The sequence below is a fragment of the Myodes glareolus genome, chromosome 5 (assembly GCF_982192425.1).
Source record: "Myodes glareolus chromosome 5, mMyoGla1.1, whole genome shotgun sequence".
In the NCBI taxonomy this organism is placed as follows: domain Eukaryota; kingdom Metazoa; phylum Chordata; class Mammalia; order Rodentia; family Cricetidae; genus Myodes; species Myodes glareolus.
The window spans coordinates 63,366,501-63,386,492 of record NC_142030.1 but is presented as its reverse complement, the minus strand read 5'-3'; the positions used below and the strand labels follow the sequence as shown (position 1 = coordinate 63,386,492).

The window sequence follows — 19,992 nt, the reverse complement described above, 5'->3', positions numbered from 1 at the left end:
TTCTCATGAAAGCCACCACACCACCATAGTGGGGAAAACTTGACAGAGTGTCTTCAGGCAGCTGCTCACGTACAGTGAACCAGGAAGCAAAAACTCCTAAGTGGGACTAAAATCCTGACCCCAGTGATCTACTTCCACCAGTCTGGCCTGCCTCCTCAAACCGCCACAGCATTCCAGATATCATCGCAAACAGTGACCAGCACTTGACACAGCCTTTGGGGAACATTCTACATTCTATTCATAGTCTATGCCAAATATTATTTCTTCAAGTAAGCTTTTCCTGAATTCTTCCCACACAGAGCTCACACACCTTCATCTAGTCTGTGTTTGTGATTCTGGTCCCTTTTTAGCATATCCTCATCCATATTCGCTACCTCTCTCTGTCTCCTGCTTTGAGATGAAAATTCCTGTGGGCAAGGATGTTTTATTCATCTCTGTATCCTCAACTTCTCCTTCCCCCACAGGGTTTCTCTGTGTAACAGCAGCCTTGGCTGTCCTGGAACTAGACCAGGCTGGCCTTGAATTTAAAGAGATCCACCTGCCTCTGCCTCGCCCAGTGCTGGGATTAAAGGCGTGCGCCACCACTGCCTGGCTGTATCCTCAACTCTTAATAAGTTCTTACCACAGAGTATTTTCCCAATAAAGGCTTCTGAAATAAATTAAATAAATGCATGTGACTCACTAACTCAACTTGATCTTTCTTTTGTTCAACAAGAAAGTCATTATCCTAAAAAAGATGTCTAGAAATGTAGATTTTCCATGGTTTTAAAAGATACTTGAATACTCAGTAGTGAATATCTGATACTTAGTATATCTGAACATCTATTTCCTTACTATGCAAACCATATTTGCTTGTATAGTCATGGGAATTACAGACCAGTAGCAAAACATCTGGACTGGAGTTCTGTCAAAGGCAACAGGGAAGACACAGCCTAGTAGCCATCAGGAGCTGAGGAGTTCTCTACGCAGGGATCCCCATTCAGGAAAAGCCAGATTCTTGACTGCCCTGAAGAAAAATTCGGGATGAGTCAGAGGGAAGCAAAGCTAATAGCTAACTAAGTAGAGATGCTTCAAACAGGGGTAAATTGGGCATTTAAAGAATGGCATGCAGTCAGGTAATTTAACAACAGATACACACTTAGGTATCTCCACAGTTGACACATAGCCCCCCCACACGCATGCACGCTCACACACACACACACACACACACACACACACACACACACACATTTCTGTGACTTTTTATGCTACATTGCTCAAAGAATGCCATGTACAACAAAGATTAAAAATTAAGAAGTTGGGGAAAGGGAAATAGTCTGATCAAAATATACAGTATGAAAAAAATTTAGTTAAAAAAAAATGGAAAAGCCAGAGGCGGTGACACACACCTTTATTCCCAGCACTCAGGAGGCAGAGGTAGACAGGTCTCTATGAGTTCAAGGCCTATTTGATCTACTTAAAGAATTCCAGTACCTCCAGGGGTACATGGAGAGACCCTGTCTCAAAAACCCTAAATAAATAAATAAATAAATAAATATTACAGGGGCAGTGGTGGTGCATGTTTTTGGGAGTTCGAGGCCAACTTGGTCTAGAAGAGCTAGTACCAGGACAAGCTCCAAAGCTACAGAGAAATCTTGTCTTGAAAAACCAAAAAAAAAAAAAAAAAATTACACTTATGTTTTACAATTACACTTTAAAATGCCAACAGTGGAGGGATTGGTATACTTTTTTTTTTTAATCTTAAGGATTTGCTTTTGTAAATGAAGCTGTAAGGTTTTATAAGGTGAATAATTTAGGTTTAGTGAGGAGAGAGGAATGTTTCTTTCCTCTACAGGCATGTGCACACACCTATACTCCACACTCAAGTACATCCAAAAACAGATACACAACACACATGCACACAAACAGCAATGATAATAATGATTTTATCTTCTCACCAGGAGGGTGAGAAGATGGAACCTTTAGTTCAAACTAGCAATATCCTATCTGTGACACTGGCCGGTGAAATGTCTGTACCAGGTAGATCTCCATCAGATTTAGAAGAGTACTTAAGTATCTAAATCAAACAGTTTTCACCCAAAAAATGGGAGTTAGGAAAGGCAACCCAGAGGTTAGCCACTAACACTGCCGGCTATAGAGACAAAGAGCAGAAGAAGGAAAAGAGTTCTGGGCCTATGATTACCTGCAGTAGCACCTAAGGCCTTCGAGGGTATAGGGTGTCCTGATAACACCTCAAGTGGTAGGGAGGCATCTGCAGGGAGGAACCTGGAGTTTGCACTCCAAACTCATTCCATCAGTCAAAGATGTCAAGAAGACACCTGACACAGGCACATCCTCTGTGGGCTATGGAGATCAAGGCTAAAAGAATCAAAGAAGCCCCTTGTGTAGACAGCATTTGGGGATCATTCAACAATGTTATCTTTTGTTTGGTTTCGTGTTTGTTTCAGTCAGAGTGTCACTGTATGGGACTATGGCTAGCCTGGAACTTTTATTGTAGACTAGGCTCATGTGAAACTCTTTGTGTAGACCAGGCTGGCCTCGAACTCAGACAATACCTTTAAGGTTAGCAATAACAAGTCACATAACAAATTTCACCACCATTCTGGACACGGTGGCAACACACCTTTAATCTCAGCACTCAAGAGGCAGAGGCAGGTGGATCTCTGTGTGTTCACAGCCAGCCTGGTCTCACAGAGTACCAGGCCAGCCAGGACTACATAGTGAGGCCTTGTCTCCAGAAATTAATAAGCAAACAAACAAATAAATTCATCATCCTTGTCATTTTAAGTGTATTGTTCAGTTGTATTAACTGTGTTTGTGCTCTAATCTTCAGATTTGTTCATTTTAGAAGCTCTACACTCATCAAACAACTTCCCTAAGCCCCTAGTTGCCATAACCACAGTTCTTTATGTTAGGAATTTTTCCTAATGCGAGCTCTCTGCTGACACAAAAATCCCAATCAAGCCAAATTTAAAAATGTCCAGGTTTAATGGGATTCCTGCGTTCTTGGGTGGCCCTGAGGGGGAACCAGGAGAAGAAAGAGACCCATGTTTTTCTTTTGGGAGCTCACTCAAACACCCTGTGGGAGTGGTCCTGACACCCCTCCCCCAGGGCTCAGGACCTGGCATGCTGGGATTTGGAGTCCAGACCAATACAACTCCCAGGCCTGGGGGCTACGCTCCCAACTTAACAACCTCCAGGAGTTTAACTACTTCAGATACTTCACATAATAGGAATCTTACAGTAGCTGCTGTTTTGAAAGTTACTTCATTTAGCATGATACTTTGTTTTGCATCTATTTATTTGTTTATCTTGTGCATGTGCGTATGGGGAGTACATGTGATACACTGCATGTGACAGCTTGTAGGAGTTGGCAGGCACCTTTACTCACTGAACCTGTGGGGAAAGAACTGAGTTATCATATCTTCAAGTCTGACCGATGTGACAGAATCCTCTTCCTTCTAAAATATAGAAATTGAATAAAAGCCATATGTGTGCACAGTTAAGCCATGCATTAGAAATTCATTCCTAATAGACACTGGGTTTGCTTTCTCCTGCCCTTTCTTCCTTCTTGTAACAAAGTGTTTTGCCCAAGTACCCTAAGCCAAGCATCTGTGAATGAGTCCTCTGAAACTGTGAGCCACAACAGACCTTCCCCCTTGAAACTGTTTCTATCCAGGGTTAGGTCACAATGACAACAGAACTAATGTGGCAACTATGTTTCAATGCTTTTAGATGTAGACTCATAAGTAGGGTTGCTGGATCACAGATTTTATTTTTATTGGTCTTTGTTTATCTTTTCAGGTTTTATTCTATTTACTTTTGTTTTATTTGATTGTTTATTTTTCAATACAGGGTTTCTCTGCCTAGCTATGGCTGTACTAGAACTCACCATATAGACCATGCTGGCCTTACTAAGATCTGCCAGTCTCTGCTAAAGGCGTGTACCACCATACCCTGCCTCTTTTCAAGCTTTTAAGACAGGCCATCTTGTAGTCCAGGTTAAAATCAAACTCCTGTTCCTCCTGCCTCCACTTCTCAAATACTGTAATGGTAGGCGTATGCTATCATGCCTACTTTTGATGCCTTAAAAACAAAAGATCTCTTTTATTTTGAATTATGTATGTGTGTATGTATCTGAATATGGGTATATGGACATGAGTGCAGGTGCCTAAGGAGACCAGAAAAGGGTGTCAGATGCCATGGAGCTGGAGCTACAAGTAGCTGTCAGCTGCCTCACATAGGTTCTCAAAACCAAACGGCTCCTCTGCAAAAGCGTACACTTGCTTAACCGTTGAACCCTCTCTCCGGTACCTGATGCTTTACTTTTATAAAAAAATAAACTCATCACGGCGGCACACACTTTTAATCTCAGCACCAGGGAGGCAGTAGAGGCAGGCAAACCTCTGAGTTTGAAGCCAGCTTGGTATACAGACAAGTGTCAAGCAGCCAAGGCTACTCAGAAAGACCCTGACTCTGAAAAACTAAAATAAATGAATAACTGAGCTGGGTGTGATGAGCACACTTATAATCTGAGGATCAAGAATTCCAAGCCAGGTTTGACTATATAGCAAGACCCTATTGCCAAACAACCATAAAATAACGAAGTCAAAAATCAAAACAAAGCAAAGCCTTGATACAAGACTTTTTCAAAGCATTTTACACCTCCACTGATAATACTTAAGAGAGCCCATATCTGATATAGATATGAATAATTTGAATTGGTATGGATTTTAAGGTCAATTTTGTTATATGTATATGTATTTCTGATCTTGATTAAGGTATTGTGATTGTGTAGTTCATTTTAAGAATGTAATGTATAATTAGGAAATATAGGTTGTTAATGGATAATCATCGATAATAGTAAAGCTTGTAGTCATGTTAATTAGATTTTCTAGATATATAGAGATATATTTCAATTAAATAGGCATTCTTCATGTCTTTAAAAAACTACAGAATATGGCATCTAATGTTTTAATAACTTAGGGTTTTTCATGAAAATGAGACACGTCTGCTCCTGGCAGCACCAGCTATTTCAAGAGGAAGATGGGCATCGAAGAGGCTCTTTATGGGGTTTGATAGCCATTTGGGCAAGAAACTGCTCTTGCGTGGACTGTTGCATAAACAGGACATGAAGAACCTGCAGAAAGAGGACAGCTGAACTTGCCTAAAGGTGAGATGGTCTTTCAGGGGTTCCTGATTTATGAAAGAGTCTACGAGACATTCTTCAGGACACAGCAAAAAATGACTAAACTGTCTTTGAATTTTTCTGCTTCATGGAAATGTCTGCTGGATACTATTGGCCTGTAGGCTGAAGATGGAAGCCCCAACGGTACAAAAAAAACCTTTGGGTGACTGTATAGGCAGCGAGATGTCTCTGTCATTTCTAGAGTTTTGGAAGTTGCTTATTTCTTGTTTACTTAGGAAATATTATATCCTTCTGGAGTCTTTGATGGAGTTGGAGAATGGTTAGTTATTGCTATAGTTTTCCTTAGGTATGATAAAAGATAAAATAGATTTAAATATTGTAACTATAATTCTTGCTTTATAACTGTTTTGTTATATGTAATTTTACTATGTTAAAGTTAAAGCCTTTCTTTTTTGTTTAAACAGAAGAAGGGGAAATGACGTAGAAGGGTCTTCTATCTATCTGTTGCTTTCATTGGTTAATTAATAAAGAAAACTGTTTGGCCTAATAGATCAGAACATAGGTAGGCGGGGAAGACAGAACAGAATTGTGGGAGAAAGAAAGCAGAGGCGGAACCACCATGAAGCTCTGGCCCAAGATGGACGTGGGTTAGAATCTTCCTGGTAAGCCACCACTTTGTGGTGCTGCACAAATATTAGAAATGGGTTAGATCAATATGTGATAGTTAGCCAATAAGAGACTGGAGATAATGGGCCAGGCAGTGTTTAAATGAATGCAATTTGTATGTTATTATTTCGTGTGTAAAGCTAGCCATGCGGGAGCTGGGTGGGACAAAAAGCGGGCCTGCTTGCCTCATCACTACACATATCCCTGAAAACTTCCATGTGTGGTCAGTCTTATGAGAGCAACATTTAAATGTCTAATTGAGGTAGTTCCCTTAAAGAAAAGTAGTGGGAAGCCCGGCAGTGGTGGCCATGCCTTTAATCCCCCACTTGGGAGGCAGAGGCAGACAGATATCTATGAGTTTGAGGCCAGCCTGGTATGCGTATTGAATTCCAGGACAGCCAGCATAACACAAAGAAACCCTGTCTTGAAACAATAACAACAACACACACAGTAAAAAAAAAGAGGGGGGGAGGCGAGTGGGCCCAGAGTAGGACAAAAACCAGGTGAAATTTCCTGAGTCTAAGGAAGAGAGGTTTTCAAGCAATGGAGTGATAAAGATCTTCTCACTCATTTGCCTCCAATACATTTTTTTACTCTTTTATTACAATATTATTTCCTTATCAAGCAAATCTTATCATGTTCCTCTTCTGTCTCTCAGACCTCATGTGGCTGTTTGGGAATGATCAGGATGTGTGACTTTATGTTGGAAGAGATATGTGGGTTTTGGTGTTTCAAAAGCTATTCCCAGTTAGGTCTCTCTACCTTGCCCTTGTTTATTAAGATGTAAGACCTCAGCTGCTTGGGGCAGGAGAGATGGTTCAGTGGTTCAGAGCACTGGATGCTCTTCCAGAGATCCTGAATTCAATTTCTAACAACTGCATGGTGATTCACAACCATCTATAATGGATCTGATGCCCTCTTTCACACAGGAATACATGCAAATAGGGTATTCATGTACATAAAATACATAAATAAATATTTTTTAAAAATCTCAGCTACTGCTCCAGCACCATTCCTGCATGCCTGCTTCCAGGAGCGTATGATGGTCATGGAGTCTTGCCCTCTGGAACTGTGATTCCCCAAATTAGATGCTTTCTTTAATAAGTTGCCTTGGCCAAGGTGTTTTGTCGGGTCAGTGGGAAAGAATCTAAGACAAGTGGTGACACAAGACTGTAATCTCGGCACTTTGGAGTCTGAGATAGGAGTGAATCCTGGACCAGTCTGGGCTACATAGCAAGGCCATATTTCAAAAATCAATTTCTGTGATTTTTTTTTAATGTGCTCACTAGAGAACAACTATGGTTTTGATTAGATGCTACAGAAACAAGGTTTAGACTCTCTGCACAAAAGAACTATAGACAAACATTTCAATTTGGCAATTTAAATATTTTTGCAAAAACTTAAAAACGAATCTTTTTTACATGCAATTTTAATGAGGAACATTTGATTGCCCCGGATGAAGTGCTTGATTAAGAAATTTCTTGTTGGCAAAAGGAATAGGAAGCACAATGTGCTTGTAATGATCTTCAGCAAAGAGAGATTCAGACAGCTCTTTCCCTTTGAGAAACCTGCAATATTGGTTTTTAAATTAGATACTAAATAGTCTTGGCTGATGAATTAAAAATTCGAATCAAATTGTGAGAAGAGTGCTTATTATATTTGGAGATAATCAGCTAAGTTCACAGGGGAAACATGTAGTTTCAGATACCTTTGTTCTAGTTACAGTGAAATGGATCCAGCCGGACCTTTAAGTTTTAAGGCTGATGACTCTGGTCATAAAAATCAGAGCACCGATAGGAAAATACAGACAATTCCAGTAAGCTGAGAAAAGGGCAGCTATATAAGAAATGGAAAAATACATTGTTACTGTAGTCCCTTGATTTTTGCTCTTTTCCTTGTTTGTGTTAACCATCCCAGTGTCCAGCTTAAGCAGAAGGGGAGTTGACTGGGAAAGATTGGGTAATGAGTAGTTCTGAAAGTCAAGAAGTAAGGAATCCAAAGCTAGTCTTGAAATGGTCTGATGTCACTGATACCAGGCATGAGTCCAGGCATTGCAGCCGTTGGTCTATGGTGTCCTTCCTGCTAGTCTCTGTGCACCTCTGTGCTGTGGGATGACACCTGCTTACTTTCCTGTAACTCACTGCAGATTCAAAGTCCAAACCAAGGACATATAGTTAACCAAGACCATGCCTTTAATTCCAGCATTTGGGAGGCAGAGGCAGGTGGATCTCTGTGAGTTCGAGGCCAGCCTGGTCTACAAGAACTAGTTCCAGGATGGACTCCAAAGCTACAGAGAAACTCTGTCTCAAAAAACAAAACAAAAAAAATTCAAAATTTTTGGGTTTATTTTTCAAGACAGGGTTCTCTGTGTAGTGTTGGTTGTCCTGGAACTCAGTCTGTAGACCATGTTGGACTGTAAATTCAGAGATCAGTCTGCCTTTGCCTCGCAAGCACTGGGATTAAAGGCATGTGCCACCACCCTCCAGCCTGAATTTAGCTTTTCTAAAACTAACTTTTAATCATATTGCTAATTAACCAGATCGCATAGCAGGAGATGGCTCAGCAGTAAAGACTATGGATGGCTATTGCAGAGGAACAGAGTTCCATCCTCAGCATCTACACGAGATAGCTTTCAACCACCTTAACAGAACTATGTGGATCTGACACTCTCTCTGGCTTCCAAGGACATGCACCACATGTCCATTTATCTCCACTACACACATATAAACATAAAAAAATCATAAATAAGAGTAAAATTATATAGCTACATAGCTAGTTGGTAGGAGACAAGGGTTTGGATTCAGTCTCTTTGTTGAAAGGGACAACAGAGCTCTTGTCTCTGGCAAGATGGCTTCAAGGTTCCTTCGTGGAGTGGGCACTCTGGTGGCTCAGGCCCTGAGGGCCCACGGGCCCCATGGCAGGGTTGCGTTCCTTGGCTTCTGGAGGTGGTGCTTCTACTGATGAGGTGCAGGCTACAGGGCTGGAGAGGGAGATCATGATAGCCACAGAGAAGGGACTGGATCCATACAATATGCTACCTCCGAAGGCAGCTTCAGGCACCAAGGAAGATTCTAATTTAGTCCTGTCCAACACCAACAAGAGGAATTATCCTGCATAATAGCGCTGCATCTGTGAAGAGGGCAATTGTACAGTCTTCTGGTTTTGACTGCACAAAGGCGAGACTCAGCGATGCCCAAGCTGTGGAACCCATTATAATCTGGTGCCCCACCAACAGCCCACTAAACCCTGCGTTAACTTTTCATAATGTGATGGAAAACTTCCCTCCAATAAGACTAGTCATTGTATTGGCTCCTGTCCATTGTTTTCCCAGCCGCCCACACCAGAATAAGCACACAGAAACTATATTAATTGCAACACTGTTTGGCCTATTAGCTCAAACTTCTTATTAATTAACTCTTATATATTAAATTAACCCATTTCTATTAATCTATGTATCATCATGAGGCTGTGGCCTACTGCTAAGGTTTTGGCATCTGTCTCCTTTGGCAGCTACATGGCATCTCCCTGACTCTACCTACTCTCTCTCTGTCTCTTCCAGCCTACCTATATTCTGCCCTGTTATAGACCAAAGCAGCATCTTTATTAACCAATGGAAATAAAACATATTCATAGCATACAGAGGGGAATCCCGCATCAAGATACATAAGAACTCTGACACTTTATGTGAGGTTTGCACCTGCAGGGACTCCCAGAGATATTTCCTATCACCCACCATTGCTACTCTGGGCTGTGGGAAAATGACTGGCCTAGTATGTTTGCAGAACAGATAGCACCGGTTTGAGAAGATGGGAACATTCAAAGACTTGATTCAAACTCCAAGGAAAACAGAAAGGAATAAATGGAAGTAGCAAATACGAAGCTGAATATTCAATCACCTTCTACTGTAGGCTTGTATTTCCATCTGGCTCATGACATGCCCTGAAGAGACAGAGATCAGAATAAAGAAGTCACGGGGCTAGAGAGATTGCTCATCAGTAAAAAGCGCTCCTGCTCTTCAAAAGTATGGTTCCCAGCCATGGCCTAGAATTCTATGGCCTAGAATTCTAGCTGCCTTTTTCCTTTCCTTTTCTTTTCTTTTCTTTTCTTTTTTTTTTTTTTTTGTCTCTTGGGCATCTAGATATATATTCACACAGATACAAATGTACACATAAAATAAAAACAAAATCTTAAAAATAGAAAAACACCCACAAATACCATAAAACAAACAAACAAACAAACAGACCTCCAGGTCTCCCTAAACTCAGAACCTACAAGTAAGGCATTGAGCAGAGAAAAGTTTCCTCTTTACATTGTGAAAAGCACATTTTAGGTTAACCTATCTTCTCTTCCTCTACTGCAAAATACCAGAAGTTGAGTAAGAAAAAGGTTTGGTCCCGAAGTGGTGTCACACACCTTTAATCCCAGCACTTGAGAGGCAGAGGCAGATGGATCTTTCCAAGTTCCAGACCAGCCTAATCTACAGAGTGAGTTGCAAGCCATCCAGGGATACACAGAGAAACCTTGTCTCAAAAAAACCACACACACACACACACACACACACACACACACACACAAATGCATACACAAAAAAAACAAAAGAAAGAGAGAAAGGAAGAGAAGAAGGAAGGAAGAAAGGAGGGAGGGAGGGAGGAAGGAAGGAAGGAAAGAAAGAAAGAAAGAAAAGAAGAAAGAAAGAAAGAAGAAAAGAAAAGAAAAGAAAAAAAGATTTGAATAAGTAAAGGAAAAATGATTTCAGCCAGGTGGTGATGGCACACACCTTTAATCCCAGCACTTGGAAGGCAGAGGCAGGCAGATCTCTGTGAGTTCAGGGCCAGCCTGGTCTACAAGAGCCAGTTCCAGAACAGGTTCCAAAGCCACAGAGAAAAACCCTGTCTCGAAAAAAAAAAAAGAAAGAAAGAAAAAAGAAAAGAAAAGAAAAGAAAAAGATTTCGCTTACAGTTTTGGAGATATGGAAAAATAACATCAATATTTATTCAGATCTCTCAAGGGTCCCTCAATAGACACATATCATGACAGAAGACCTTAAGGTGGAAATTTATAATTGTTATGTAATGATATACCCTCCATAAATATGTTGATACCCTCAGACCAGGTACTTAGAGATGAGATAGGACCTTCTAAAAAGGTAATTAAGGTAGTCAGGCGTGGTGACACAAACCTTTAATCCCAGTACTCAGAGGTTGAGACAGAATCTCTGAGTTCAAGGCTAGCCTGGTCTACAGAGTGAGTTCCAGGACAGCCAGGGTTACACAGAGAAACCCAGTCTCGAAAAATCAAAATCAATAAATAATTAAGGTAAAGAAGGTCAAGTGGGTAGGCCCTAATCCAAAAGAAGAGATTAGGACAGACCCTACAGTCTTGTGAGTATGATACTAGTAGGTGCCTATCTGGAAGTCAAGGAGAGTGGCCTCTGAGGGTCTAAACTGCTGACCTTGACTTTGGGAGTCTAGCCTCCAACAGGTAAGAAAATTGTTTATGCCGTCTAGTCATAGAGCTGTTTGGTAAGGCTGCTCTAACAAACTAGCACAAGAAGACGGCCAGGAGCTTCCAGTGCATTTGGCCTGGAGAAAAGTGGAAGTGCTCTCTCTTTGGCACTGTTTAGGGAAGTGCCTAGAATGCTCGCCATTGACTAAAGATTCTTTCGCTAAGGCCCTGTGTTTACTCTCACCAGGAGTTGAAGTTCAGATTGTTCAGTGTGGGGCTGGAGATTTCCAAGAAAGGCACAACAGTTTAGGAACAGTTTCATGCATGGCTCAGAAATATTTTTTAAATAGTTCTTTAGAAATCATGTCTCCAAGGATATGACTGTGTAAATTCTACTTGGGCTGCATCTTTTGAAGAGCGTTATGCTAAACCTAAGGCAACCATTTAGGGCTCCCTTACACATTTGATTTATGCTGGCTTTGGGCTGGACTCAGAGATGAAGGGGTAACAGACAACATTGGTTTCATATATCCTGAGTGTAATTGCTTAAGATGTCTCCCTGAAGCATTATTTCAATGAATACTAGTTTCTCTTCTTTTGTCCTCTTTCACCCACCATGTCTCAAATTGAGAACTTCAGGATACGTCAAAGTATTGTCACTGTTAAGCCCAAATCACAGAGTGCCCCCAAAACCAACCAGAGACCAAGTCCTCTATGTAAAAGCAAAGAGCCTTTATTCTAACACAAGTTTGTAAACTCAGACTCTCTATGTCCAATGTATTGGAGTGACTGGAGAGCCCTGAGCTCTGGTAGGGTTGGGTTTTTATAGTAGTGAAGGTGGGGGTGAGGGATTTCTAAGGTTCAGGACCCCTGATTGGCTGACATTTGTCTAGGGGTGTCCTGATGAAAAGCGATGTGGTGTGTTGGCAGGTGATCTTATCTACAGCAGTTAGAATGTTAGGAATTTCTTTTTTGGGGGGCCTGTTCCTGGGTGGTGCCTGGGTAATCTCAGTTTGTGGTCTTTCTTGGAACCAGGTATTTCTTTTGTATAAACTACTGAGACTCAGGCCTATATTGAGCTTGTCATGACTGGGTCCTATACTCACATGTCAGAACATTCAAAACATTAAAGAGAAGATTTAACTCTTGCGAAACTTATGATTTCTTAGCACTTTTTCTTTTCTGGGTTTTTTGCTTGTTTGTTTTGTTTTTTTGAGGCAGGCTCTTGATGGGGGATTCCCCTCTGTATGCTATGAATATGTTTTATTGCCATTGGTTTATAAAGAAGCTGCTTTTAGCCAATGTCTTCACAGGCTGAAATATAGTCAGGCTGGAAGATATTATAGATATAGATATAGATGTAGATATAGATATAGATATAGATATCTATCTATAGACATAGATAGATATGTATCTATCTATATATATCTATATATAGATATATAGATATAGATATAGACATATAGATAGATAGATAGATAGATAGATAGATAGATAGATAGATAGATAGATAGATAGATATAGAGAGTAGGCAGAGTCAATGAGACACAATGTAGCTGCTGCAGGAGACAGACATACCAGTACCTTGCCGGTAAACCACGAGCCTTGTGGTAAAATATAAAATAATGAAACTGGGTTAATTTAAGATATAGAAGCTAGCTAGTAACATATTTAAGCTATTGGCCAAACAATTTTGCAACTAATATAGATTCTGAGTGATTATTTTGGGTCTGGATAGCAGGGAACAAATGAGCAGCCTCTGGCAACAGGCTTTCTCTGTAGCTTTGGAGCCTGTCCTGGAACTCACTTTGTAGACCATGCTGGCTTTGAACTCACAAAGATCTTCCTGCCTCTGCCTCCTGAGTGAACTACCACTACCAGGTGCTTCTTTGCACTTTATAAAGGAGAGTTAGAAAGACAGGTAGACAAAGTCAAAGTGGGCACCCCTACCCAGATGGTAACCTCTTGTTCCCAGAAGACACTGTGAGCAGAAAGGGTGGGGAGGCACAGGGGCCAGTATCTAAACTAGCCCAATAGGGGAAATGGGAGGAAGTCGGAGTAGGAGGGAGGGTTCTAAAATGTCTAGTTGGAGTCCCAGACTTAGGACCTTCCTATCTGGAAGAAAAAAAAACCTGTTATTTTCCCCTTTTCAGAATTTTCCCAGACATTCAATTCTTTGTCCATTCCATGGGATGAGTTTGGTCACCCTACTAGATGACTGCATCCACCTGCATTCAGGTTACATTTCATACTTTGGTCATTAAAATGTGTACGTTATTAAAGCTGGATCATACAAGGAGTTCTATTTTTAGGATTTTATTTTTTCCTCTGTAATTTCCGGTATTGATTTGCTTTCTGTTGCTGTGCTAAAACACCATGACCTGGTTTTGGCTTAAGGTTCCAGAGGAATAAGAGTTTGTCATGGAGGGTGAGCAGGTGGGGTAAGGTAAGAGTATAGGGGAGAGGGAGAGAAAGAAAGGGCAGGGACTGGCCTGAGGTTTCTTATTCTCAAAGTCCCCCTCCCGTGATTGACTCTTCCCCAATGAGCACCACCAACTGAGGATGAAGAGCTCAAACTCCAACCTGTGGGGGCTATTTTCCACTGAAGCGATTACACCTCCGGACTGGTTTCTATGGCGGCTGTACCATCCCACTAGCAGTCCCAAATTAATTTTTCGTTTTCAGTCTTTAAACCAAAGACAGAACACAGTATAGCACGGGTATATTAGGAAACATTGAAAAATTAACAGAGCATCAGCAGATTTGTGTATATCTAAAAATAGCATCAATCTCTTTTAAAGTTCAAGGTAAGAAAAATATTGTTCTATAATCTGGTACAAAATTGTTCTAAAATCTGGCACTTGAGAGGTGAAGACAGGGGACTCAGGTATTAAGGTCCCCTCAGCTACATGGTGAACTTTAGACCAGTATAGGCAGAGTCTTCCTATCCAGACCACCTGCTTCCAAATAACCAACACGAAGATTTAGGATTACTTATGAATGCTGGGACAATAGTTCAGGCTTGTTACTACCTAACTCTTATATTTTAAATTAACGCATATTTCTTATTTACACTCTGCCACAAGGTGGTACATTCTTTCAACACAGTATGATCAGGCCAGCCTTGGCTATACAAGACCCTATCAAGAACAGCAAAGGTACTAACTGTAGTTAATGTCTTACATTGATTTTTGTTTTATTTTGCTGTCAGTTATTTGGTTGGTTTCTATTTCTTTTAGACAGAATCTTGCTGTGTACATAGCCTGGGCTAGTCTTCAGCTAGAGATCCTCCTGCCTCTGTCTTCTGAGTCTTTGTGTTACAAGTATGTGCCACCAATCAGCTCATTGTCATTACTTGCTTTATTTTTTTCTGTTTTTGAGACCGAATCTTACTCTATAGCCCAGGCTGCTGTCAAACTAGGGGCAATTATCCTGCCTCAGTTTCCCAAGTACTAAAAGTGTTATCCACTATGCTTGGCATAATCAGTAAAATAATGATTTTAATGATGTCCATAAAATGAATTTTATAAATTATTTATTGAGCTGCATATGGTGATTGTGATAGTTTGAATGTAATTGGCCCCCATAATCTCACAGGGAGTGGCACTATTAGGATGTGCAGCTTTGTTGGAGTGGGTAAGGCCACACTGGAGCAAGTGTGTCACTGTGGTGACAGGCTTTGAGGTTTCCTATACTCAGGATATCTCCCAGTGTCTCAGTTGACTTCCTGTTGCCTGCAAGATAAAGGACTCTCAGCTACTCCTCCAACACCCTGTCTGTCATGTTCCCAGCAATAATGATAATGGACTGAACCTCTAAAAGCTGTAAGTGAGCCCCCTCAATTAAATGTTTTACTTGTAAGAGTTGCTGTGGTCATGGTGTCTCTTCATAGCAATAGAAACCCTAAGACAGTGGCACACACCTGAAGTCTTAGCATTTAGGAGGTAGAGGCAGGAGGATTGTAGTAAGTTAGACTTGGTGGGTGTACAAAGTGAGTTCCAGGCCAGTGATGGATGCACAGTGAAACCCAATCTCACTATACAAAATTTACAGAGGGAAATAGAGACAGGGGGAGTCACTGAGTATTTACTATATGCTGCAAACCAGTGGTTTTACACAAAGTGGTTCATTTTAGTAGTATATTAGTGGTGGAGAAATGGGCAGAATTTAAATTTCTAACCATTCCACATTAAAGTTAAATAAACTAGTAAGCCGGGTGGTGGTGGCAGATGCCTTTAATCCCAGCCCTTGGGAGGCAGAGGCAGAGGTGGGGGCTGGAATCCCTGAGTTTGCAGCCATCCTTGTCTACAGAGTGAGATCCAGGACAGTTAGAGCTGCACAGAAAAACCCTGTCTCGAACACCCTCTCTGTTGTAGGAGGCCGCTTGTTTGTTTCCCAGCCGCCCAGATTCCCGAGATAATCACACAGAAACTACATTATTTAAATCACTTACTGTCCAATGACTCTAGTGTATTCCTAGCAAGCTCTTACATATTCAATTAACCTTTTTTTGAGACAAGGTTTTGTTGTAGTTTTAGAGTCTGTCCTGGGACTAGCTCTTTTAGACCAGGCTGGCCTCGAACTCACAGAAATCCTCCTGCCTCTGCCTCCCGAGCGCTGGCCACGTGGCTGTGGCTTACTGGGTAAAGTTCCACCCAGGAGTCTGTCTCTGGGAGAGGGGGCCACACTGCATCTCCCTGACCCTGCCTTCTTTCTCCCAGCATTCAGTTTAATTTTCCTCTGCCTAGCTCTGTTCTGCCCTGCTCTGCTATAGGCTCAAAGCAGTTTCTTTATTAGCCAATGGTATTCACAGCATGAAGAGGGGAATCCCATATCACTCCTCCCCCAATAAATGAAATAAAACTAAATGGCTTAGATTTCTAAGCACTTGACTACAAAATACTTAAATTGTTTGTCTTAAGTGACAGTTTTGAAACCAAACACTCTTACTATGTAGCCCAGAACTTGTAACATGACTAGTTTGGCTTCAATCTCACCAAGATCCACCTTTCTCTGCCTCCTGAGTACTATGAATGTACCACCACCCAGAAGTAACAGTTTTGCTTGTTTTTTGTTTTGTTTTGTTTTGTTTTTGCTTTTGGTTTTTGGTTTTTGGTTTTTGGTTTTTTTTTTTTAAGATTAATTAACTTTGGGTACAATCTTACACTATAACCTGAGGGGAAAGGCTTCCCCGACAGAAGTGTTGCAGATCTGAAAGGGGAGTTTTCCCCAGTGGAAGGGTCACAGCTCTGGAGGCAAAGATATCCTGACAGTCAGGAGTCAAGAATTACTACAAAGTCACACAAGAAACTTCACACAAGAAGTTTATCTATCAGGAAAGACACAAGAGGGTGGCTGCCTCTTCTCTGGGGGAGAAACAACAGAGAACTGAGCAGGAAGCAGACTTTATATAGGATTTCTTGGGGGTAGAGTTTTCTAAGGTAGAGATTTCCAGGGTGGGGATTGGTGAATTAACCTTGAAATTTTAGCCCTTCTGCCTCAGCTTCCTGAGTGCTGGGACTAAAGACCTATGTCAGCAAACTTAGTAGTCTTTGTCAATATATTTTTAATCTAATTAATTAATTAATTTAAAAAATTTAATTTAAAAAGGTCTGTCTTCCTTCCTTCTTTCCTTCCTTTCTTTCTTTTTTTCCTGCAGGGTCTCACTAGAAAGCCTTGACTGACCTGGAGTGCACTGTACAGACTAGGTACAGACTAGGTACAGAGGTACACTTGAGTGCTGTACGCTTGCCTGAGTGCTGGATTGAAGGTAACCAAGTCTGGCTTCAATTTCTAAAGGTTTTTGTTTGTTTTTCAAGACAGAGTTTCTCTGTGTGATAGTCTTGGCTGTTTTGTAGAACAGGCTGACCTTGAACTCACAGAGATTTGCCTATCTCTGCCTCCTGAGTGCTGGGTTAAATTATATACACATATAAACTTCAACCTCCTATCAAATACAATTTTTTAATTAGTTTCTAGCTATTTTCAAGACTTTAGTATTTTTTTGTTTTGTTTTAACTTAAACAGCAAAATTAAAAGGAGAGAGATTCATTTTTTTGTTTTTGTTTGTTTGTTTTTGTTTTTTGTTTTTTCTAGACAGGGTTTATCTGTGTATCAGCCCTGGCTGTCCTGGAAGCACTCTTTAGACCAGGTTTCCCTCGAACTCACAGAAAGCTACAGGTGAGAGATTAATTTACTAGCTAAAAAATTATAAATAGATATTAATTTGGGAGTAAAATTTACACTACCTCTTTTTTCCCCTTGGAGAATTACCACATCTCTTTTAAATAAACGTGGTCTCAAGGGGCTCATTATCTTCCGTATCTTGCTTCTAGTCTAATTCAAGACAAACGACTGCTTGCAGGTTAGTTTTATTATAACCAGTTGTTTCTTCAGAGATGTGTTCTTCTGTCAAGTATTTGCTTAATTATATAGTTAAAATGAACATTGAACAACCTCTGTTTTTAACTTATTTTTAGTTGAAATATTGAAACAAATTTAACTTTTTTAAAAAAAAATCATATTTCATATGGTATTTTGAAGGACCCTTGCCAACTGAGGTATTCCTATTCCTATTTTAAGGGACTTTCCTGATTGAGGTTGTTTGTAATGGAAGCTGAGTTACTTGCTTTCACCTAAACAGAGAAGTTGGCATGTCTGCCTAGCAACAGCAGCCGAAACCTTCTGTTGTGGAAGGTTCCCTAGGAGTGAGAAGGGAGGAGGAGGAGCAGGAGGAACAGATGAATCTGATTTTCCTAGTAGGAGACAGAGGCCTGGCTGTTTGAGGAGGGACAGGTTTTCCAAGAGATAGCTTTTAGGTTAGTACATGGCTGGACTAACCTTATGACTGATAGAAATTAGGCCTGAGTTTACTGCAAGAGCCAGACTCTTATCTGGCGATGTGTTCCCAGGTGTTGAGCAGACTACTAGACTGAAAAAAAATAGTACAGAACCCTCTCTGCGTTTACCTATGCAGAAGACTGACTCGGTTTAATTTACAAGTTAGGCACAGTTAGCAACTAATGATAAGTAGAACAATTACAACAATATATTAGAGAAATCCAAAACTCATAAATTATTTCTGGATTTTTTTCACAGCATTTTTGGTTTGCAGTTGTCCAGAGGTGACTGAAATCACAGAACCTTCAGATAAGTGGGGACTGCTGTGTTTAGTAAAGAGATTATAGATTTAGGTCACATCAAAAGCAGCAAACAGATTCAATAAAGACACCAAGAAATAATATAAATAAAATATAATTAATATAAATAAATATGAATATAAGCTGAAATTTTTACCGCCATGAAGTTACAATTGCCATCAAAGAACTTTTCCTAGATGTTTAGGAAAGGGTGTGGTATTTTGGAGATAATTATAAAAACTACTTGACCTGATGTGGTGGCTCACACCTTTAGTCCCCCAAAGTTAAGAGGAAGAGAGGCTACCCCTCCCCCCCAAAGAAAAAGAACCAAAGACTAGCCAGGCATGGGGACATACAGCTGTAATCTCTCAGGAGTCTGGGGATAGGGATTTCTAGCCAGTCTGTGCTACAGGATAACTTGTTATAAAAACAAAACAAACCCAGGCAAACTAAAACCAAACCAACTAACTAATCAACCATCAAAACAAACCAATAACAACCACCAAGTTATTGTTTATTGAGGAAGAGGTAGTAGTTGAAGTTGTTTTTGTTTTGTTTTTGATTTTGATTTTTCGAGACAGGGTTTCTCTGTAGCTTTGAAGCCTGTCCAGAAACTTGCTCTGTAGACCAGGCTGGCCTTGAACCCACAGAGATTCACCTGTCTCTGCCCTGCCTCCCAAGTGCTGGGATTAAAGGCATGTACCACCAAAGTCTGGTTATTTGTTTTTGGTTTTGTTGTTGTTGATGCTTTTCTCTGTAGCTTTGGAGTCTGTCCTGGAACTAGCTAGTTCTTGTAGACCAGGCTGGCCTCGAACTCAGATATCTGCCTGCCTCTGCCTCCCGAGTGCTAGGATTAAAGGCATTTGCACCACCACGGCCCACCAGTTATTTGGTTTTTTTAATTATACACCGAAGAAAGGACAGACTGGTCACAGGGCACATGTATTTAATCCCAGCACTCAGGAGGGAGAGGCAGGAGGATCTCTGTGAATTGGAGATCAGCCTGGTCTATAGAGTGAGTTTCAGGACAGCCAAGGCTACATAATAGAAACAGGATCTCTCAGAAAACAGAAACAAAATAAACAACACAAAAAAGAAAGGTCAGAATTACAAATTCTCTGCTTTCACAACCAAAGTTGAAGCAAAAAGCAGAGTGGGGAGTATTAAAACAGGTGTAGATCTGAGGATTGTTTTAATGAGAAATTAGTACTTCATTGTATCAGAATTCCATTTCTTTCTGTTCTCTATAACAAGTGTTTGGCTAAACTGAATTCTGTTAAAAAAAAAAAAAGCCCATTTTCCCAAACGAAACCAAGCATCTTTATTCCAGTAGGAGTCAAAATTGTCTGCAGAAAGTTCCAAAGTCTAGAAGTTCTTTCCTCCAAATCTTTTTCTCTCGTTTTGGTATGGAGTATCAGCACAGCTTAAGACACGAAGGGGCAGTCCCATAGAGGCCTTGGGGACAGAGGCGGGACTCTTTGAGGACTCGGTAAGAATGCCGACAAAGGCAAAACTGGCGGGACAGAGGCCGGGATAAAAGAAACCATCTAACACACACACACACACACACACACACACACACACACACACGAC

The 19,992-nt window shown here is 40.8% G+C and overlaps 1 pseudogene; it reads left to right on the top strand.

The window, feature by feature from the left end:
* The first annotated feature begins 8,662 nt into the window (after positions 1-8,662).
* Positions 8,663-9,080, top strand: LOC125391503 (cytochrome c oxidase subunit 5B, mitochondrial pseudogene; annotated as a pseudogene).
* Positions 9,081-19,992: the final 10,912 nt, after the last annotated feature.